The following is a 24,406-nucleotide window of genomic DNA, read 5'->3' as shown; positions in this document are numbered from 1 at the left end:
ACTGGGTAGCAAAGCAATCGGAACTAGAATTAAAACAATACAGCAAAACATGGGAAGACAAAAAAGCAACCCACAAAGGAAAGAAAAAGAGGAGTCACCAGAAAGGGAGTTAAATGAAATTGAGGCTACTAACTTAGCAGAGGAAGAATTCAGAGTAATGGTTTATAAGGATGCTCAAATGACTGGATGACAAATGCACACAACTCAATGAGAATTATAAGGAGCTGAATGAGAATGTCACCAACATGAAAAGGAACCAAGAGGAAATGAAGAACGACATAGCTGCAATAAAGAACACAATGGAAGGCTTAAACAGCATGACTAGAAGATGCTGAGGACCACATCAGTGAATTAGAAGACAAGGTAGGAAAAAACACACAAACACAGGAGCAACTGGGAAAAAAACTTAAAAAGCAAGAGGAGAGCCTAAGGGAGCTTTGGGACAATGCAAAATGAAACAACATTTGCTTAATAGGGGTACCAGAAGGAGAGGAGGAGAAGCAAGGAATAGAAAACCTGTTTGAAGAAATAATGACAGAAAACTTCCCTGATACTGGCAAGAAAAAAACTACACAAGTCCAAAAAGCACATAGAGTGCTGAAAAAGATGAACCCCAATAGACCAACACCAAGACACGTCATAATTAAATTGGCAAACACCAACAACAAAGTAAGAATCTTAAAGGCTGCCAGAGAGAGACATCAAGTTACCTACAAGGGATCTCCTATTAGGATATCAGCTGACTTCTCAACAGAAACACACCAGGCAAGAAGGGAATGGAATGAAATACACAAAGTGATGCAAAGCAAGGGAATGAATCCAAGAATACTATACCCAACAAGGCTATCATTCAAAATTGAAGGTGGAATCAGGAGCTTCACAGATAAAAAAGGGCTAAGAGAGTTTATTACCACCAAACCAGCAATGAAAGAAATGCTAACGGGACTGCTGTAAAAAGAAGAAACAGAAAGAGAAGAAGAAACACAAAAATTAAGAATAAAAATGACCACAAACAAGTACTTTTCAATAATGACATTAAATGTAAATGGATTAAATGCTCCAATCAAAAGACACAGAGTAGCTGAATGGATAAGAAAACATGACCCATATATTGCCTGCCTACAAGAGACCCACTCAGAACAAAGGATTCACACAGACTGAGAGTGAAAGGATGGAAAAAAATTTTTCAGGCAAATGGAAATGAGAAAAAAGCTGGGGTTGCTATAATTATATCTGACAAAATAGACCTCAAAGTAAAGGCCATAACAAGAGATAAGGAAGGCCACTTCATAATACTAAAGGGAGCAATTCAACAAGAAGATATAACTCTGGTAAACATATATGCACCCAATATAGGAGAACCCAAATACATACAACAGCTTCTGGAAGATATCAAGGGAGAGATCAATATCAATACAGTCATAGTAGGGGACTTTAATACCCCACTGACACCACTGGATAAATCCTCTAAACAAAATATCAGCAAAGAAACAGCAATCCTAAATGACTCACTAGGTCATTTAGGTCAGATGGACTTAATTGACATCTTCAGAATATTTCACCCCAAAGCTACAGAATATACATTCTTCTCCAGTGCACATTGGTCATTTTCAAAGATAGACCATATATTAGGACACAGGCAAAGTCTCTTCAAATTCAAGAGAATAGAAATCATAACAAGCATCTTCTCAGATCACAACTGCATAAAATTAGAAATCAACTACAATAAAAACATTGAAAAAAAATCAAACACTTGGAGGCTAAATAGCATGCTATTAAGCAATGACTGGGTTACCAGAGAGATCAAAGAAGAAATGAAAAAGCATCCTGGAAACTAATGACAATGAAAACACAACAATCCAAAATCTATGGGACACAATGAAAGCAGTCCTGAGAGGGAAGTTCATAGCTCTACAGGCCTACCTCAAAAAAACAAGAAAAACTGGCAATAAATGATCTAACCCTACAACTCAAAGAGTTAGAAACAGAGCAACAAGAAAAGCCTACAGTTTCCAGAAGGAAGGGAATAAAAAAGACCAGAGCAGAAATAAACAACATAGAGACCAAAAAAAAAAAACAATACAAAAGATCAATGAAACCAAGATCTGGTTCTTTGAAAGGATTAACAAGATTGATGAACCTCTAGCCAAGCTCACCAAAAAACATAGAGGACCCAAATCAGCAAAATCAGATATGAAAGAGGGGAAATAACAACAGATCCCACAGATATACAAAGGATTGTTAAAAATACCATGAACTCTATTCCAACAACTAGACAACCTAGAGGAAATGGACATATTCCCATAAAAATACAACCTTCCAAAACTCAATCAAGAGGAATCTAAAAATCTCAATAGCCCAATAACTATGGAAAAAATCGAAGCAGTCATCAAAAAGCTTTCAGCAAACAAAAGCCTGTGGCTAGACAGCTTCACAGGGGAGTTTTACCAAACATTCAAGGAAGAACTAAAACCTATCCTCCTCAGACTACTACAAAAAATTCAAGAGGAAGGAACACTTCCAAGCTCATTCTATAAAGCCAGCATCACCCTAATACCAAAACCAGATAAAGAGAATTACAGGTCAATATCCCTCATGAACATAGATGCCAAAATCCTAGCAAATTTCTAACAAATTTCTAGCAAATCGGATCCAGCAGTACATCAGAAAGATCATACACCATGACCAAGTAGTATATATCCCAGGGATGCAAGGATGGTACAATATCTGCAAATCAATAAACGTGATGCATCACATAAACAAATTGACAGATAAAAATCACATTGTCATGTCAATTGACACAGAAAAAGCATTTGACAAAATCCACACCATTTCTTGATAAAAACCCTCAGTAAAATGAGAATAGAGGGATCATCCCTTAACATAATAAAAGCCTTATATGACAAACCTACAGCCAACATCATATCCAATGGGCAAAAACTAAAACCATTTCACCTAAGACAGGAAGAAGACAGGGATGCCCACTTTCACCACTCCTGTTCAACATAGTCCTGGAAGTGCTAGCCATAGCAATTAGACAAGAGGAAGAAATGAAAGTTATCCAAATTTGAAAAGAAGACATAAAACTGTCATTATTCACAGATGACATGATACTGTATATTGAAAACCCTAAAGACTCCATTGAAAAATTATTAGACTTAGTAAATGTATTCAGCATTGTAACAGGATACAAAATTAACACCAAGAAATCTATGGCATTTCTATACACTATAGTGGACTTACAGAAAAATAGACTAAAAACAATCCCATTTACCATTGCACCAAATAAATTAAGATACCTAGGAATAAACTTATCTAAGGAGGTAAAAACCTATACTCGAAAAACTACAGGAAACTGAAAAAAGAGATAGAGGAAGACATAAACAGATGGAAGAACATACCATGTTCATGGATTGGTAGAATCAACATCATTAAAATGTCCATACTACCCAAAGCAATCTATAGATTCAATGCACTCCCCATTAAAATACCAATGGCATATTTCACAGAACTACAACGAACTCTCCAAAAATTCATCTGGAATAAAAAAAGACCCCAAATTGCTGCAGCAATCCTGAGAAAGAAGAACAAAGTAGGAGAGATCTCAATACCAGATATCAAGCTGTATTACAAAGCCACTGTTCTCAAAACTGCCTAATACTGGCACAAGAACAGACATATAAATCAATGGAATAGAATAGAGAACCCAGAACTTGACCCAAACCACTATGCCCAATTAATATTTGACAAAGGAGGCAAGAACATACAATGGAGTCAAGACAGTCTCTTCAGCCCTAGCCGGTTTGGCTCAGTGGATAGAGCGTCGGCCTGCGGACTGAAGGGGCCCAGGTTCGGTTCCGGTCAAGGGCATGTACCTTGGTTGCAGGCACATCCCCAGTAGGGAGTGTGCAGAAGGCAGCTGATCGATGTTTTTCTCTCTCATCGACGTTTCTAACTCTCTATACCTCTCCCTTCATCTCTGTAAAAAATCAATAAAATATATTTTAAAAAAAGTCTCTTCAATAAATGGTGTTGGGAAAATTGGATAGATACATGCAAAAAAAATGAAACTAGACCACCAACTTACACCACACACAAAAATAAACTCAAAATGGATAAAGGACTTAAACATAAGATGGGAAACCATAAAAATATTACAGGAATCCACAGGCAGCAAAATCTCAGACATATGCAGAAGCAATATCTTCATTGTCACAGCTCCTAGTGCAGTGGAAACTAAAGAGGAAATAAACAAATTGTACAACATCAGAATAACAACCTTCTGTACAGCAAAAGAAACCATCAACAAAACAACAAGAAAGCCCACTGCATGGGAGAACATATTTGCCAATGTTATCACTGATAAGTGTTTAATCTCCAACATTTACAGGGAACTCATACAACTTAATAAAAGGAAGATTAACAACCCAATCAAAAAATGGGAAATGGACCTAAATAGATACTTTTCGAAAGAGGACAGAAGGAAGGCCAAAAGACATATGAAAACATCTTTAAAGTCACTCATTATCTGAGAGTTGCAAATCAAACGACAATGTGATACCATCTTACACCTGTCAGAATGGGTGTCATCAACACATCAACAAAGGAGAAGTGTTGGAGAGGATGCGGAGAAAAAGGAACAGTCGTGCACTGCAGGTGGGAATGCAGACTGGTGCAGCCACTGTGGAGAAGAGTATGGAGTTTCCTCAAAAAACTAAAAATGGAACTCCCATTTGACCCAGTGATCCCACTTCTAGGAATATATCCCAAGAAACTAGAAACACCAGTAAGAAAGTATATATGCACCCCTGTGTTCATAGCAGCAAAATTTCCCATAGATAAGATTTGGAAACTGTCTAAGTGCCCATCAGTAGATGAGTGGATTAAAAAACTGTTGTACATCTACATAATGGAATACTATGCTGCAGTAAAAAAGCATGGGTGGAACTGGAAAGCATTATGCTAAGTGAAATAAGCCAGTCAGAGAAAGGTAAATATAATATGATCTCACTCATTTGTGGAATATAATGAACAATATAAATTGATGAACAAAAACAGATCCAGAGACAGAGAAGCATCTATCAGATGATCAAACCTAAGAGGGAAGGTAGGGGAGGGCAGGGGTAAGAGGGAGAGATCAACTAAAAAACTTCTATGTATGCATATAAGCCTAACCAATGGACACAGACCCCAGGGGGGTGAGGGCATGAGTGGAGGGGTGGGGGTGGGGGGGCAAGGCAGGGATAAGGACACATATGTAATACCTTACTCAATGAAGGAAAAAAAAGAATAGTTTTCAGTGAAAGAAAAAAATAAAAAACAAAATACTGTTTACAGATTATCTATTAAAACTCTTAGTCACTATAAATGCACTAGTTCTGAAAGGCAGTACTACTCTACTTCATTGGAGAAAATATTGCTCAGGATATATAACTTTAAAAAGTTTTCAAATAGATGACCATATTTTCTTACACACAAAATCAAAACCAATGTTATTTCAAATAAACTATATGGTTACATCACCAGAGCAGGCAGTAGATGAGGATTTCTGCCATTAGAACTCTGTCTTATCTCTCACCCTCCTCCTTTTACTGGAAATGGAGAAAAAAGAAAAAGAATTCTTGATAGATAACTTGTTTCACCTTTTGTGTTTACTGTTATTATGAGACCAGGAAATACTATATCTCTCGTTCAACTCAAATCAATAAATTTCTACAACAATTTATGGAAGCTGAAAAATAACAGGATTCCCCTTTTTTATCTCTCTCTCTAGATCATAGAAATCTACTTTTAATGTGAATGCCACAGAAGCATTAGCATAGGACTTAGCCATAGAGAACCTTAAAGGTAATTCAGAGACATTTTTTCTTGACAATTGTCTAATAATACTAATTTGTCCTTGTACAAATTTTTAATCTTATGTTAAATTAATACAGGGGTGGGAAAAAGTAGGTTTACCGTGTCATTGTGATAGTCTGGGTTAATAAAGCTATTGTAATAATTATAACCCGCATGTCTTTCCATACAAACAATTGTAAACATTCTTGGCCCATCCTTATATGCAAAAATTGTCTCTATTACACACTAAAGCATTATATCTTAAATTAGTTCAGATATATTTAGCATAAGATGTACCTCAAGTGACAGAAAAAAATAAAGCATGTAGTTATTCCCCAAATTTTAATCCATTAATATTGCTTAAAGCAATGTGCACTCATGACAACATCTATAAATACATTAAGTACTAAAACTATGTGAATATTTAAAAATTTGAAACAGGAAAAGTCTCAGCTCCACTGTTTCTAGCATTATAACTTATAATCAGGCAGATGATCAATTATCTGATATTTGAGTTCTTGAACATGAAAATGTGGCATATTAGAGAATTCTGGGAACAGTGTATTCCTCAGTAACACTAGTAACCAGGCCAAAAAGGACTGAATACAAAAACATTCTTTTTAATTTTGGTAGAGAAAGCATGAGCTATTACAAGGAATTTGTTTTTATGATTATGTGGCCTGGATTGGCAAGTGTGAAATATGTTGGTGTGAACCTCTCGAGTAGAAGTTGATGCTGCAGTGCACAGGTGGAATTTCTTTTTCCTTAGGGAAACCTCAGTTCTGACCTATCAACTGATTAGATCACATCCACCCACATTAATCTTCTTTACATAAAGTCAATTAATTGAAGATGTGTCTCACATCTACTAAATACTTTCACTAAAACACCTAGATTAGTGTTTGATGAAATAACTGGGGACTCCAACCTAACCAAGTTGACATATAAAATTGATGATCACTTCAGTATACTCATTGTCAATTTGGCACCCATGCAGATCTCCTTAATCAACACCTAATCCACAAAGGAAGACATACAAAGCCAAACTTCCAGTGAGCATGATAAACCTGTTCTACATAAAACAAAACATGCTAAAGTTTTCCCCAGAAAATACTTCAAAGTCCTTGGGTGATACCCTTCTTAATATAGCATAACTTAAATACATGTAAAGTATTATTAATATATCTTATGTGAGACTATAAAGGGATAAGAAAGGAAAGATAAAAAATTATATATATATATATATATATATATATATATATATATATATATATACACACACACACACACACACACACACACACACACACACTAGAGGCCTGGTGCACAAAAATTTGTGCATTTGGGGGTGTCCCTCAGCCTGGCCTGTGCCCTCTCTCAGTCTGGGACACCTCGGGAGATGACCACCTGCTGGCTTAGGCCCACTCCCTGGGGGATCAGGCCTAAGCTGGGAGTCAGACATCCTTCTGGCAGCCTGGGAGCCCTCGGGGGATGTCCACTTGCCAGCACGGAGCAGGCCTAAGCTGTAGTCAGACATCCTTAGCACTGCTGAGGAGGTGGGAGAGGCTCCCACCACCACCACCACTATGCTGGCAGCCATCAGCCTGGCTTGTGGCTGAGCAGAGCAGCCCCCTGTGGGAGCACCCAGACCACCAGAGGGCAGGCAGCTCTTGCATTGAGTGTCTGCCCCCGGTGGTCAGTGTGTGTCATAGTGACCAGTCATTCTCAGTCTTTCTGCTGTTAGGGTTAGTTTGCATATTATCTTTTTATTATATAGGATAGAGGCCTGGTGCATGGGTGGGGACCAGCTGGTTTTCCCTGAAGGGTGTCCCAGATCAGGGTGGGGATCCTGCTGGGGTGTCTGGCCAGCCTGGGTGAGGGGCTGATGGCTGTTTGCAGGCTTGCCACAGCCCCTTCATGGCGGGGGGTCCTGCTGGGGTGCTTGGCCAGCCTGGGTGAGTGGCTAATGGCTGTTTGCAGGCTGGCCACGGCCCCCAGCCACCCAAACTCCCAGTGGAGGTTGGCTGGCAGCAGGTATCTGGGATTTATTTATCTTTTATAATTGAAACTTTGTTGCCTTGAGCGGAGGCCACAGCCAGCCAGGTCAGGCGGGAAGCTTGGCTTCCTCCATCGCCAGGGCAACCAAGCCTCCTGCTTGCTCCAGCTCCATGGCTTCTGGCCGCCATATTGGTTGGCTTAATTTGCATATAGTTGCTCTGATTGGCTGGTGGGCATGGCTTAGGGCGTAGTGGAGGTGTGATCAATTTGCATGTTTCTCTTTTCTTAGATTACTAGAGGCCCGGTGCACAAAAATTTGTGCACTTGGGGAGGGGATCCCTCAGCCCGGCCTGTGCCCTCTAACAGTCTGGGACCCTTGGGGGATGACCATCTGCTGGCTGAGGCCTTCTCCCCAGGGGATTGGGCCTAAGCTGGCAATCAGACATCCCTCTGGCAGCCTGGCAGCCCTCGGGGGATGTCCACTTGCCAGCGGGGAGCAGACCTAAGCTGCAGTAGGACATCCTTAGCGCTGCTGAGGAGGCAGGAGAGGCTCCCACCACCACCGCTATACTGGCAGCCATCAGCCTGGCTTGTGGCTGAGCAGAGCTCCCCTATGTGGGAGTGCACTGACCACCAGAGGGAAGTTTCTGCATTGAGCGTCTGCCCCCTGGTGGTCAGTGTGTGGCATAGTGACCAGTCATTCCCAGTTTTTCTGTGTTAGGGTCAGTTTGCATATTACCCTTTTACTATATAGGATAGAGGCCTGGTGCTCGGGTGGGGGCCAGCTGGTTTGCCCTGAAGTGTGTCCCAGATCAGGGTGGAGGTCCCGCTTGGGTGCCTGGCCAGCCTGGGTGAGGGGCTGATGGCTGTTTTCAGGCTGCCCGCACCCCCTTCAGGGTGGGCATCCTCACTGGGGTGCCTGGCCAGCCTGGAAGAGAGGCTGAGGGCTGTTTTCAGGCTACCCGCACCCTCTTTAGGGTGGGCGTCCCCACTGGGGTGCCCAACCAGTCTGGATGAGGGGCCGAGGGCTGTTTTCAGGCAGGCCAAGCCTTCAACTGAAGCTCCCAGTCTTTCCTTTTTTTCTTTTTTCTTTTTTTATTCTGGGATTTATTTACCTTCTGTAATTGAAACTTTGTTGCGGCTCCAAGGCCAGCTGGCTGAAAGCAGGTATCTGGGGTTTGTTTAGCTTCTATAATTGAAACACAGTTGCATTTTGGAGCTGTTGCTTTCAGGCTCAGAGCCGGGCTGCGGCAGGCGGGGAACCTTGGCTTCCTCCATCGCGGGGCAACCAAGCCTCATGTTTGCTTCAGCTGCGTGGCTGCTGGCTGTCATCTTGGTTGGCAGTTAATTTGCATGTCACCCTGATTAGCCAATGGGAAGTGTAGCGGAGGTATGGTTAATTACCATGTTTGTCTATTATTAGATAGGATATATATACATTTGTATATATATATTCTTACACATTCACGTGAACATTCATAACAATAATAAAGAAATGCTCATTACAATTTACTGTCTTTGTTTCTGCAACTGGTCACATGGTCATAATTGCTATTGATAACTATTTTCTTCTACTGCCCATTCCATGTCTCCTTTACCATGGGCAAACATCTCAGCTGGTTATAGTCCATTGTCTGGTGGGTTGATCTGAACTTTCACTTCTAAAGGGTCTTGGCCATTAGCACTCCTCTCTGAGTTGAGTTATAGTTTTCTATTGACTTTAATCATAGGACTTGGTATGACTCATAAATGCCCTAAGGGACCTCCTCTGTTCTAGGGACACACATACACTTACTATCTCCACTGTGCAGGAGCAGTGCTTTTTCCCTTTGGTGAGCTGGATCAATCACCCTATTCAGTATATGGTAACTCTCTTTGTCTTTTGATTAAGAAGTATAAGAAGTCCAAAATGGCACAGTAGCAGTCATCACTTTGATTCAGTGGAAACTTTGTTGTGGTTTCCAGTGGAAGCATTTCTTCCTTTGTAACTAGACCTCTATACCAGCACAACTTAAGGTTGTGGTAAACAGGAAGTAAATATTTTGTTCGGAGATCTCTAGAGGCGATAATTAGTGGTGCTGTTCCACTGGTTCCTTCCTGCACTTGGGAATCCTAATTATGCAGGGACCAGCACCATGTATTAGATGTTGGTTTACAGAGGACACAGCCTCCTTGAGCACATTGTCCCAGCCATGCAAGGTATTAAAACATAGCTGGCATTGTAAACAAGTCTTCAAAGGCCATTTTGCCATTCTTTCAAGGATGTTTAAGTACAATGGGGAAACTGGTAAGACTAGTAAATTCCATGAGCAGGGGCACATTGCCACATTTCATCTGCTGTGAAGTGATTTCCCTCAGCAGAAACAATGCTATGTGGACTAGAACAACAGCAAACAGACTTTCTTTAAGTCCACAGATTGTAGTCAACCTAAGCCAGGGGTGGGCAACCTTTTTGTGAGTGCATGACAAAACCAGCAAAATCTCTGACTCAAAATTCTTCTGCGTGCCAACCCTAATTTTTTGAGAACATGTTACGCCTACTTGATATCTCTTAAGGTGTATGTATGTGAACAACCTTGAAGAAATAATAAAATTCATTTGAGCGACAAAAACACAGTATATGATGATGAAAAATACATTTATTTTTTAATGTATACATGTTATCTAAAATTATTTATTTACCTAAGATGCACCTACACTGAATTTATCTGAAAAATAAAAAGTCGATATTAAGAAAAAAATTGTAGATGGAAGATTATAAGAGAGGGTTTCGCGTGCCAGCAAAAGTTACTGGTGTGCCATGTTTGGCACGCGTGCCAGGGGTTGCCCACCCCTGACCTAAGCACTATTTTCATGGAAAGCAAATCCATAGCTAGAGTGTCAGATCCAGCAAGAACAAAGCGTTGTTCCTTTGAAGATGGAAGCAGTCCTCTATAATCAACCTGCCGCCAGATAGCTGGCTGATTACCCTAGGGCCGTGGTCTGCAAACCATGGCTTGCGAGCCATATGTGGCTCTTTGGCCCCGTGAGTGTGGGTCTTCCACAAAATACCGCCACACTTAAGGGGCCAAAGAGCTGCACGTGGCTCATGAGCTGCAGTTTGCGGAGCCGCAAGTTTGCCAACCACTGCCCTAGGGAATGGTGGCTTATCAGACACACAGGTTTGGTTTCCACTGCAGTGTTACAACTACCTATTTTGGGGTGGTTCCAGCACATCACCCAGATCCATGTATAAAAGAGGCCAAGTTTTTTCTGCATTAGTCATCTGTTCATAGGAAACCTTTCATGAGGCGATAAGTATTACCGGGAAAGAGAAGATAATGTAGTAATGGTAGGGATCAGGGGCATTTGGGCCACTTACTTATGTAACTTACTTGTGCCTCCAGAACCTCTGAAACCCATTATTACTTGATAATAAAGTGCTTTTCTTCATACCCAATTTTATGACTTGATGGGTCATAAATACTGAGTAACTCAGGTGACATCATATCTTAATGGCCTATGGTTAAGCATTCAATCTCTAGTTGAATAAACAAAAAGTTGTTTCTAAAAAGAAGAATAGTTATCCTAAAGGATAGAAAGCTTTGATCCAAATCCATAAGAGATGGGGTTTAAAAGAGACCTACAAAAAGCAATAAACAGTCTTTCATTTTGCCAATGACACTTCAAGCACCATTGGATCTGTTAGATTATATGACCTAAGGGACAACAGTATGCATGGCAGCTTAGCTCTGTTGAAGAATGTTTTCTTATTTTGAGCCCTACTCAAAACAAATTGCTCTTTTGGTTACTTGGTAAATAGGATGGAATCGCGTATTCATATGAAAAACGTGTTGCCTCCAAAAGTCAAATAGGGTCCACTCTGCATCATGCCTCATTTTTGCTTATAGGTGGGGCAAGATATAACAGCTTATCTTTCATCATAGTAGGGATCTCTAAATGTGTTACACCACTGGACTCCTAGAAATTTCACTGAGCCTAGAGCAGTGGTCAGCAAACTCATTAGTCAACAGAGCCAAATATCAACAGTACAACAATTGAAATTTCTTTTGAGAGGCACATTTTTTAAACTTAAACTATATAGGTAGGTACATTGTTATTAACTTAATTAGGGTACTCCTAAGCTGGCCTTTGCTAAAAACGTCCTCAATCTGATTGAGGTCCGTTTGCTGAGGTCGACCCCTTCCAACTCTCCCATCCACATTCGTCTTGTATACTTGTTTCGTCTATCTCCTTTTGATCATCCTCTCTATATGTCCAAACCATCTCAACATACCTTTCTCAATCCTTGACACCACATCTTCTTTCACTCCACAACATTCCCTTAAATTAACTTAATAAACTTTACTTAAAGTTTTAAGTCAACTTCGCACTGTATGTGCACGCCCGCACATGGTATTTTGTGGAAGAGCCACACTCAAGGGGCCAAAGAGACACATGTGGCTCCCGAGCCATGGTTTTTCAACCACTAGCCAGAGGCTTCTGAAATTCTGTCGGATTTAATTCCTACCATTTGACATGTAACTGTCTTACCAATATATCTAAGAGTCATTGTTATTTCTTGTTTACACACATCATTCCTTCTTCGCTTTTACCTTATCAACACTATGGAAAGAAAGAGGGAGGAAAGTAATCAATATTTTTGTAGTTTCCAAGACTATATATATAGGTAATTCCCAATCCTATATAATAAAAGGCTAATATGCAAATTGACTGAATGGCTGAATGTCCAGTCGCTATGAAGTGCTCTGACCACCAGGGGAAAAACGCTCAATGCAAGAGCTGCCCCCTGGTGGTCAGTGTGCTCCCACAGGGGAAATGCTGCTTAGCCAGAAGCCAGGCTCATGGCTGGCGATCACAGTGGTGGTGGCAGGAGCCTCTCTTGCCTCTGCGGCAGTGCTAAGGATGTCCAACTGCTGGCTGAGGGACACTTTCAGTCAGACACCCCCTGAGGGTTCCCAGACTGCAAGAGGGTGCAGGCTGGGATGAGGTACCTCCCCGAGTGCACGAATTCTGTGTACCAGGCCTCTAGTATATCATATTTTAATAAAATTGTATTTAGTAATGTTTATTGTTTTTTAAATGAATTTTATTTAATTTATTAGAATTTTTCTAGTTCATCAACAACTCCTGATTCTTTAAACAATTCATTTTTTTAGTTTTATAGTGCAGCAATCTTCTGTTTGTTCTCCTTCTTGATCTCCAATGTTAGCCCAGTTTCCACTCTTAGATGTCTGAATCTTAGAGAGCTCTATTTTGGGATCTCTTCTGATTCTGCACCTTTTCCTTAGAAGCTCTTATCTGGCCATATGGCTCCGTATAACATCTCTAAATGACAATTTTCAATTTTTGTTTTCAGTTCTAGAGCCCTCCTCTTGGTGCAGAATCATACCCCCAACTGTGTATTTGAAATTGCAGTACTGTTCCCATGTCAGGACATATTATAGAACTAAACTATAATATTAGCGGTATTAACCAAAATGTGGAACTTAAAAACAAGAATCATAAGAAAAAAGTTAGAAGAGGAGATGAGGGGGAAAGTAGACATCTCTATAATTTGGGGGGACCAGAGACATTTCAAGGACAAAGATGCATATGTATTTCAGAAAGAAACTGTAAAACCATTTGCATGATTTTTCTATAGTTTCTTCTTGTGTGTGTTTGTGAGTATGTGTGTGTATGTGTGTGTTTATGTCATTTATGCCCTCCCTGAGAAATAGATTCCTTTTCTTAGTCATACTAAGGAAGAGATAAACACTATAAAATGATCTTGAAGACATGTTTCCACAATCTTCTTATACTTTTTCTTAGGCCTGCCACTGAGAAAATTGATTTACTTCTTCTTTAATACATCAAAATGTGCTATGTTCCTTAATTATATGCTTTTCAATTAAATCCCCTATTCCCTGCAGAAATTAGTCTCAGCTAGATTTTAAGAAGAAAACTAAAATGCTAAATAAGATCCAAATAGAATGAAATGTTTAAATGTCAAAGACGTTGAGGCTTATTAAATAAAAAGAGTGGGTTACAATTAAATACCTGCTTTTATACAACAAAGTGAGGTTTTGAGAACTTAGTTTGCCCTAGCTGGTTTGGCTCAGTGGATAGAGTGTCAGCCCTCAGAAGGGTCCCGGGTTCGATTCTGGTGAAGTGCATGGTCCTGACCCAGTGCGTGCTCTGCTGGAGGCAACCAATCTCTCTCTCTCTCTCTCTCTCTCTCTCTCTCTCTCTCTCTCTCTCTCTCTCTCTCTCTCTTTCTCTCTTTCCACCCCCTCCTCCCTCCCTTCCACTCTCTGTAAAGATCAGTGGAAAAAAATGTCCTCCAATGAAGATTAAGCAAAAAAAAAAAATAAAAGTAGAATGACAGAAATTAGTTTAAGAGCAGTAAGTTTTTAGACTACTCTAAAGTTCTAAAGTGTCCAGTCTTTAAGACTATATAATATGAAGTATAGATTTCAAAACAATATTTTCTGGAGGATTATATTAATTTTTCAGTAATATGCTCAAAGTGCAAATTACAAACTGTTACATGCATAGAAGCATAATCTTGATGAAAAGACTTGAAACCTTTTGATAAATTCTTGCAGATATTGCAGATACTTAGGCTTGACACATTTGGTTTTTTAGAGTCTACAGTGATGGTAACAGAAAATTTTACATATTTATGTGTGCTCAGGAAGGTTAATTTGATCCTTGTGTCATGATTAAGGGGTAGATCATTAGAGCCTTCCAAAAATTACTTAAAGAAAAAACTGATAAAAATGCTAATCCTTATATCACTAATTTTTATATAGGGGCAGAACGAGTGTTACATAAGAATTTAAAAATCTATTTGCTTTAAAGGTCAACAAATAAATGGAAATCACAGGAAACTGCAAACACATCACTGACCTTGCTGGAAAAGGAATCGGAACACATATTTCACACTCATTGGAACCATTCCCGTTTCTTGTACTTTTTGAGCAAATTTAATTGTTCCTGCTGCCTTGACATTTTTACTACTTGTATGTCTCATCAGTTTAAAACATTTACTTCTGTGACTGCTGAACCATTGAGCAAATTGGTTCTTCAGCTCAATATTCTTGTTCCAAAAAAGAAGTCATGCACAGGTGTCTGGCAATGTTTATTCACTGAAAGCAGTTTATCTACTACTGTTGACTGTTAGTGAAGTGACACTCCATTTTAGGTCTTTAATCATTTAAAACATTTTCTAAGAAAACTACAAGTTGAGAAAGAGAGAGCAAGCTCAATGTACTATTAAATAAAAATGGCCAATCAGTCAACACAGACACTCTCTCTTCACAGCAATCAGCAACAGCTGTATCCCAATTAATGCTATGATTTTGCAGGTGCTCACAGAAGTCTATGTCAAAATAAATCCACCTATTTAAAATGTTTTGAAGAGCTATAAAGTCTTTATAGTTAAGTTCAGGCAAAATAATTTGTAGGGTTTTTCAGACAACTTATTTATAAATGTCAAGATTCTTGGGTAAAAGAAGGAAATGAGATCAAAACAAGATGTCTTTGGGAAAACATCATTCTCTTATTAGTTGTAAAGACAGACAGGAGAGGAGAGATTAAACAGCACTACATAAAACAGGTGGAAACATATGTCACCTCTCAATTGCTTACAGGAAATTATTCATTTTTAATTATTCAGTTTAATTAATGTGTGGTTGGCATAGCACCGTGGTCGGCAAACTGCAGCTCGCTAGCCACATGCGGCTTTTTGGCTCCTTGATTGTGGCTCTTCCTAAGCCTTAGGAGTACCCTAATTAAGTTAATAGCAATGTATCTACCTATATAGTTTAAGTTTAAAAAATTTGGCTCTCAAAAGAAATTTCAATCGTTGTACTGTTGATATTTGGCTCTGTTAACTAATGAGTTTGCTGACCACTGCCATGGCACATACACTTATGGTAATTCCTCTTAAAGCGTTTCAATTGGATGAATATTATGTATAAAAAACTCTAAAACAGTCATTTTAAATTTTACTTTTCATAACAATTACAAGGTAATGCTATAAATACAGATATGTCTATACAAATTCTAGGGATTCTGATTTTGTAGGTGTATTGCTAATTTGTCCATGAAATCTACATTTTTATCAAATATGCCTAGAAATTATGATATAGATATCTTACTCAGGCAGATTTTGAGAAAACCTGCTTTAAATTTGTGCAGGTAAAGAGTCAGAGTTTTAAAAAGTCTTTGAATATTTAAATTTTTTTTAAATTAAATCTTTATTGTTCAGATTATTACATTTGTTCCTTTTTTCTCCCTATAGCTCTCCTCCACCCCGTTCCCACCACATGCTCTGCCCTTACCCCCCCCCCCCCACCGTCCTCATCCATAGGTGTATGATTTTTTTCCAGTCTCTTCCTGCACCCCCACACCCCTTTCCCCCGAGTATTGTCAGTCCACTCCCTTTCTATGCCTCTGATTCTATTATATTCACTAGTTTTTTCTGTTCATCAAATTATTTATTCACTTGATTTTTAGATTCACTTGTTGATAGATATGTATTTGTTGTTCATAATTTTTATCTTCACCTTTTCTTCTTCTTCCTCTTATTAACGGATACCTTTCAGCATTTCATATAATACTGGTTTGGTGGTGATGAACTCCTTTAGCGTTTTCTTATCTGTGAAGCTCTTTATCTGACCTTCAATTCTGAATGATAGTTTTGCTGGGTAAAGTAATCTTGGTTGTAGGTTCTTGCTATTCATCACTTTGAATATTTCTTACCACTCCCTTCTGGCCTGCATAGTTTCTATTGAGAAGTCAGCTGACAGTCGTATGGGTACTCCCTTGTAGGTAATTAACTGTTTTTCTCTTGCTGCTTTTAAGATTCTATCTTTGTCTTTTGCTTTTGGCATTTTAATTATGATGTGTCTTGGTGTGGTCCTCTTTGGATTCCTTTTGTTTGGGGTTCTCTGCGCTTCCTGGACTTGTAAGTCCATTTCTTTCACCAGGTAGGGGAAGTTTTCTGTCATTATTTCTTCAAATAGGTTTTCTTTTTTTTAATTATTTATCAAATTATATTTTTTATTGAATATTTAAATTTTAAAAATATTTATTTCCAAAGAAACATATACCCATTTGCTTACATACACAAGATAGCTTTTTCTCTCTCTGAATCCACTCACCAGTATAATGATATATCTGTTTTTTAAACAGGTATTATCAGGAATGTTTACTTATCTAAAGCACTAGAAAGTTGTAAAGTTTAACTATTTAATGTTTGTCTAATGCTTTGAAAATGGGATATTCTTTTTCGGAGCTAAATATTATTGTAGCTATTAAACATCTGTTGTAGTCTGGTTTAAGTTGGCAACATTTGACAGTAGCATATGAAACTATTCCCTTAGGAATTTATAAATTGTCTGAATTGAACGTATCATACAGGATGACAAATTATTATTGATTTATTTTAAGAGTAGAATTTTAGTTGTTCTTACTACTTTTTAAGAGTATTCAGATAAATTTAACATAAATTTAATTAGAAATCAGAGAAGCAACAATTTGGTTTACAGAACACTTCTCAACAGAAATGATGGGAGACACAAACAAAATTATTTCATTCAAGTACTTAGAGCAAATAATTGCCAATCTAGAATGCTTTATATAGAGAAAAGATTCAAGAATCACTTAAAATTATATTCTATAATTTCTGCAGGTAGAAAGTTAAATTATTATAACTATTTATTTATTTCACATTTTAATTGAAGTATAACATAATTTTTATTGACATATAAAGTACACCAATTGTAAGCACAAATCTTATGACATTGTTCAATATCATAAGGTACCCATGGGTATTCTTACACATATCCATGTAAGCAAAACTCAGATCAAGATATAGAGTATGTTATAAATAACCACATTGAACCTCTTTGTTTCAATGTGGTTATTTTATAACTAACATATATTCAAAGTCACTAATTCTTAATTCTGCTCTTTAGAACTTTCTTTCAAATGCATTTATTGAATTATTAGTTTCAGATGTCATAAATATTTTAATGAAAATATTTTGATCCTTTTATTAGATATTTAAATTTATTGGAAAATGTTTTATATTTTCACATCTTTTCTTTAGTATTTAGTTATTTAATGTCCTTGTTTGATAATTTCAAAAACTGTATTGTGTATGAATGTGTTTCTTTGTCCCTTTTAATCCTTGAATTTAGTCATTAGGATATATTTTTATTGTGTCTTGTAATGTTTTATTACATACCAGATATTGTCTTTTAAATTATTTGGAGTCTCATGGATTATGTCAAGTTCCTCCAAAATAGTTAAAATTTTACTTTAGTATATAAATGTAATGAAAGAAGATTGTCTTGAGAGTGATTGATTTACATTTTACTGTTTCTTAAGTGAAAGCTTTCAATAGTCTCAAATGAAGGTTTGGATACTTTTATGACCCCTTTACCTTTGTGGTCCTGACTCCAATTTTTTTATCTACATCTTATTGCCAGTACTTATCTTTATTATTTGTAGCCTCTTAACATCTGTTATCTGTTTTGTTTCTGGAGTCTTGCCTCACACATATGAAGCTTAGGAGTCACCAAATAGCTTGAGGGCTAATTACATACAGAATAGCTCACTTCTTTGTGTCTCCCTTTTCTTCTGTATTTTATATCTTTCAGTTTTCAGTAAGTGTTGGTCAGGTTTCCTTCAAACTGCTTCCTCTCTATACTTGTTCTCCTTCCCAACTGGGATTTAATTGTGTGTGTGCTCACGCACGTACGCACGAATGTGCTTTCCAATTCTATTAGGTGATTTCTGGTTTCTGTAATACATAAACTACAATTTTCCAGTGGCTTGATCCAGTATGTATTCTATAATCATGCAACAATAAAATAAATCTCTACCTGGTTAATGAGAAATTATGCTTTGGATAGCCACTCAATAATCCAGACTTTCCAGTCTTGTGACTCTGGCATCAGAGAGCCTAGGCGTCCTCTAATTTTATAACATTTTACTTTCATTAAAAAATTCTCTTTAAATCCCAAGTACAGCACATTTTTCTTTATTATTCAAATTTTTAAATTACTCTTCTTATAACATTAATGGAAAAATCAATCTGTTTGAATTAGGCAATGAACAAGCAACACATTTCTGAATATAATTTACTAGAGGCTCAGTGCATAAAATTCGTGCCTGGAGGGGTCCCTAAACCTACAGTCAGACATCCCTCTCACAATCTGGGACCACTGGCTCCTAACCACTCACCTGCCTGCCTGCCTGATTGCCCCTAACTGCCCTCCCCTGCCGGCCTGATCACCCCTAACTGCTCCCCTGCTGGCCTGATCACCCCTAACCACCTCTGCCTCTGCCCCAGCCACTGTGGCTTTGTCCAGAAGGACGACTGGAAGATGCCCGGGCAACCCGGTCTAATTAGCATAGTACTCTTTTATTAGTATAGATAGGATCATTTCAGCATGGATATCTATGGAAAGATAAAAATTAGGTTGTTAAAATGGAATTACATGGTAAGAATGGTGTAGGCAAGTCTTGCTCTGTGGATAGAACTCCCAGAGAAAAAAACAAATAAAATGAATAAAAATGGGGGGAAAAGACAATTGTAGAAACGTATTATGATATAATTCCAGTTTTATAAATTATACACATATATTCTCAAAAATTATAAGATTTTAATTGTATCTACTATTGTCTTTGTGCATGTTAAAATGTTAAATTAAAAATTCAACATAAGAACATGGTTTTATTTAATTTAAAAAATGACTAAAGGAAAGTTCTACAAGATTTAAAATAAAACTAAGTTTTGCATCCTTTGATTTATGTTCAAAACAATTTAAATGTTATTTCCTTTTCTATACTCTATTCTAAAACTTATCTCAGAAGGCAGTGTATCTCAATATGTCTGACACTCCACATTTTTTGTAATGCCTTTGGGGAATATATATGTAACTTGATGTCTATGTACCCAAAACTTAGCATTTGGTCATTTTGTAGGCAAGTAATAAAAATGCTAAAGCTTTGTTGAAATTTTCAACACTTGATAGAAATGATGATTATGTCTCTGTATGCTTTATGCCATTATTCAAAATGCATTATGTACAAGTATATGTAATTTTGCCCTTCAACAAATAAGAATGACATGTAATTATTTTTGTTGCTGTTAATACAGGACAGTTAAAATTACTATCCTGCTTTAAAAAGCATTTGCTTTTACAGACAACATGTTATATTTACACAATGATTTTTAGATTATACTCAAGAAGTCTATTTTCAGAAATCTACATCTTTGGTAGATTTCCTCTCAATATTGAAATGTCTTTAATAACTGTCAATGGTAATAGTTTATCCTAGAAAAATTGGAATGGATGGTAACAGTAATATGGTAAAATAAACTATTGGTTGTCGGGATACTATTATTAGTAAAAACCTTGAAGTTTGACAGTAATCAAACAATATAAATGACTTCCAGCTAAGCTTGATATTTTGAGGTTTTATCATAAACTTTATGTTTTCTCCAATAAATCTCACACATTATTTTAACAATATTTTCAAGACAAGTATTTTATATCTCTCTGTTAGAGTGTTTGGAGCAGATCAAATGTAGATGTGTATTTTTTATGGCAAAACCATTAGTATCTTATTGATTTCAAGAGGAAGGAATATCAATAGGGTTATCAAGAACGGGAAATAATATGCTTCAAAATAGAAAAATAAATTTCCTGTGGGCTGGGAGCATTTCTGAACTTCAACGGGAAATAAAATCAAATCCAGATTGAATAAAGCTCAAAAAGTGAATACTTTTTATTGAATTTATTAGGATGACATTGGTTAACAAAATTATACAGGATTCAGGTATAAAATTTTATAGCACATCATCTGTACATTGTTTTGTGTGTTTACCACCCCAAGTCAAGTTTCTTGATCACCATTCATCCCCCTTACCTTTTTCTAACTCCCCCCACCGACAGCCACTTCCTTCTGGAAATCACCATACTGTTGTTGTCTGTATCCAGGAGTCTTTCTTTTTTTTTTCTTTCCTTAATGCCTTCATCCTTCTCACCCAGCCCCCAAACCCCTCCCCTCTGATAGTTATCAGTTTTCTGTGTCAGTGAGTCTGTCTCCACGGTTTTTTTGTTGTTGTTGTTGTTAATTAATCCCCACCCAAAGATGTTTCCAATTTATTTTAGATAGAGTGGAAGGGAGGGAGAGGGAGGAAGAGAGAGAGAGAGAGAGAGAGAGAGAGAGAGAGAGAGAGAGAGAGAGAGAGAGATGGATTTGAGACACACTGATTGCCTCCTGCAGGTGCCCCAACCTGAAGCCAGGGATGGAACCTTCAACTCAGGTATGTACCCTTGACCAGGAATCTAACTGGAGACCTTTTGGTTCCAGGGCTAATGCTCTAACCACTGAGACAACCAGCCAGGCCTGTTTCCATTTTGTTTGTTTATTTTGTTCATTAGATGCCACATAAAGCTGAAATCAGGTGGTACCTGTCTTTCTCTGACTGGCTTATTTTGTTATGGAATTGGCGCGGAAGAAGAGGCAGTTGAACACTGGGAGGCTCAGGGGAAAAAACCTTTATTCAAAGCAGCGCTGCTGGTTCAGGGGACTCAAAGATCCAGATCCTGACCAACTTAGACAATGAGATTTCCCCTTATGTATTTCTGACTTTCTTTGTTTCCTGACTACCAAGCTTCTGTGGTGGACTTCATAGCCCCTCCTGGGTCAGTTAGAATGGTTATTTGCATTGTATCTAATGTCTAACCTGATGGCTCTAGTGACCTCCCTCTAGTTAAGCTGTTACATCCTTGGTTTATGGCCCTTGTAAATTGGGAGTATTTAGGTAAATAGGTCTTGCAAGACCAGATCATTAAGGAAGGGGCAGTGACTTGGTTATGGGCTAAGAAGAATGTGCATTAGGGATGCTGATGAACTAGGGACAGAGTCAGGCTGCTGGTCTCCTGCATTCTTTCACAAATGGAGTTAATTATCGGCTTAGCAAGAGTGTGTGTTAGAAGGCAGGTTACTGGCACAGATTCAGATTGCTAGCGCCCCCCCCCCCCCCAAATGGCTTATGTTCTCCATCAATTTTACTTAGCGTTATACTCTTCAGGTCCATCCAAGCTGTGGCAAAAGGTAAGATTTCCTTTTTTCTTACAGCTGCATAGTATTCCATGGTACAACTGTACCACAGGTGTTTTTGGTTTTTGGTTTTGTTTTGTTTTGTATTTTATCCATTCATCTACTGCTGTGCACTTGGGCATCTTCCAAATCTTGACTATTGTAAATAACGCTGCAGTGAACAAAGGGGTGCTTGTATTCTTTTAAATTAGTGGGTATATATTCATTTCTTTGGATATATACTCAGAAGTGAAACTGGTGGGTCAGAAAGCAGATCCATTTTTAATTTTTTTAAGGCATCTCAATATTGCTTTCTGCAGTGGCTTTACCACAAACATTGCAAAAAGGTCCCCTATTCTCCTCAACCTCAACAGCACTTGTTGCTTGTTGAGTCACTGACAATAGCCAGTTTGACAGGTATGAGGTGATTGCTCATTGTGGTTTCAATTTGCATCTCTCTGATGATTAGTGACAAAGAGCACCATTTCATATGGCCATGTGTATGTCCTCTTTGGAGAAGTGTCTATTCAGGTCCTTTGTCCATTTCTTTTCTTTTCTTCTTTAAAAACTCCTTACCTGAAGACATGTTCGTTGATTTTTTTAGAGAGAGGAAGGGAGAAAGAGAAAGAGAGTGCATCCTGATCAGTTGCATCCTGAACTTGCACTGTCCAGGATCAAACCTGAACCATTTGGGGTTATGAGAAGATGCTCCAACCAACTGAGCTACCCAGCCAGGGCTGCCCATTTCTTAATTGGATCATTTGTTTTTTGGTGTTGAGTTTTATTAGTATTTGACAAAGGAGGTAAAAGGCTACAATGGGGTAAAGATAGTCTTTTCAATAAATGGTGTTGGAAAAATTGGACAGATAGATGCAGAAAAAAATTAAACTAGATCATCCTCTTAAACAAAATACAAGAATTAACTCAAAATGGATTAAAGACTTAAATATTAGACTTGAAACCATAAAAATGCTGGAAGAAAATATAGGCAGTAAAATCTCAGACATTACTTCTAGCAAAAATTTTTTCTCATATATCTCCTTGGGCAAGGGAAACAAAATAAAAATTTAACAAAGCGGACTATAGTAAACTTAACTAAAAAGTTTTTGCACAGCAAAGAAAACCATCAACAAATGAAAAGATAACACACTGAATGGGAGACCATATTTAACAATACATGTGATAAGAGCTTAATATACAAAATTTATAAGGAACTTATAAAACTCAATACAAGTAGATAGATATTAAGGAGAAATTGAGTGAAATATTTGCTCTAGGGAGGGTCATGCCTTACTCATCCTACATAAAATATATCTTATTTTTTTAAGGCACTGCAAAGTTACAGATTTTCCCTTTTTTTCTCTCTAATATTTTAGAGAGAAAAAATATTATACAGTGACAGGATTATACCTAAATAATTTTGTTTTTTGTTTTTGTTTTTTTTTTTAAATATATTTTTATTGATTTCAGAGAGGAAGGGAGAGGGTGACAGGGATAAAAAACATCAATAATGAGAAAGAATCATTGATTAGCTGCCTCCTGCATGCCCCCTACTGGGGATCGAGCCTGCAACTGGGCATGTGCCCTTGACCAGAATCAAACCTGGAACCTTCAGTCCACAGGCCGATGTTCTATCCATTGAGCCAAACCAGGTAGGCCCATTTTTGACATTTTTAATAAAATGATTTAAAAATTAACTATTATTGACCTGTTAATGACATTTTACTTTGTTTTCCTGGTGTAAATGGTTTAAAAAGTACCAATTCATTTTAAGTAACATTATGAGTCTGATCATCATTATTACAAAGGACATAATATTTTTCTGTTCCAAACATTTGGATTTAACTGATACCTAATATTTAAATTATTTTATTATCAATGGCTTTCTTTTTTATTATATTCAAACATTTTTTGTAGTGAATCTAAGTTATTGTAATTATAATATTGATGACATTAAGGGGATGATAAAAATAAGAAAGTTGAAACTTTTATAATTTGCCAGGCACTCTAAGAATACAGTTAAAGAATTTATTAAAAATTTTTAGCACTGTGGTAAGCATTGTCCCTGACATGGTAAGCACTCAATATGTTCTGTTATTGTTGCTTTGACAATATGATTTTAATATCTCTTTTTCCTGCTCAAAATAAATACGTTGATGAAAAATAACATGATGTAAATGTTTTTATTTAATTAAAAGTAAAACATACAAATTACGTAGAATGTTGATGCTTCAAAAATTATTTCTAATATGGATTTCTATGTCACAAGGTCTGTATATTGCACTGTGTGCCTACCAGATCCTATATGATCTTATTAAGCAATGTCACCTAAATACATTTAATACAAAATATTTTAGCACCCTACAATAAAAACAAAAATTATTTCTCTTTTCTATAATAAACACTATCCAGGCCTATGCATATTTTCTGTCTATTTTTGTACTAAGACCAGTCTGTAAAT

The 24,406-nt window shown here is 37.5% G+C and overlaps 1 pseudogene; it reads right to left on the bottom strand.

Moving 5' to 3' along the window:
• LOC132233393 (neurofilament light polypeptide-like) overlaps positions 1-22,531 on the bottom strand; it is a 48,067-nt pseudogene extending 25,536 nt beyond the window's left edge.
• Positions 22,532-24,406: the final 1,875 nt, after the last annotated feature.

Source organism: Myotis daubentonii, chromosome 1 (genome assembly GCF_963259705.1).
Source record: "Myotis daubentonii chromosome 1, mMyoDau2.1, whole genome shotgun sequence".
NCBI lineage: Eukaryota > Metazoa > Chordata > Mammalia > Chiroptera > Vespertilionidae > Myotis > Myotis daubentonii.
The sequence above is the reverse complement of the archived record's forward strand: the minus strand, read 5'-3'. Positions and strand labels throughout refer to the sequence as shown.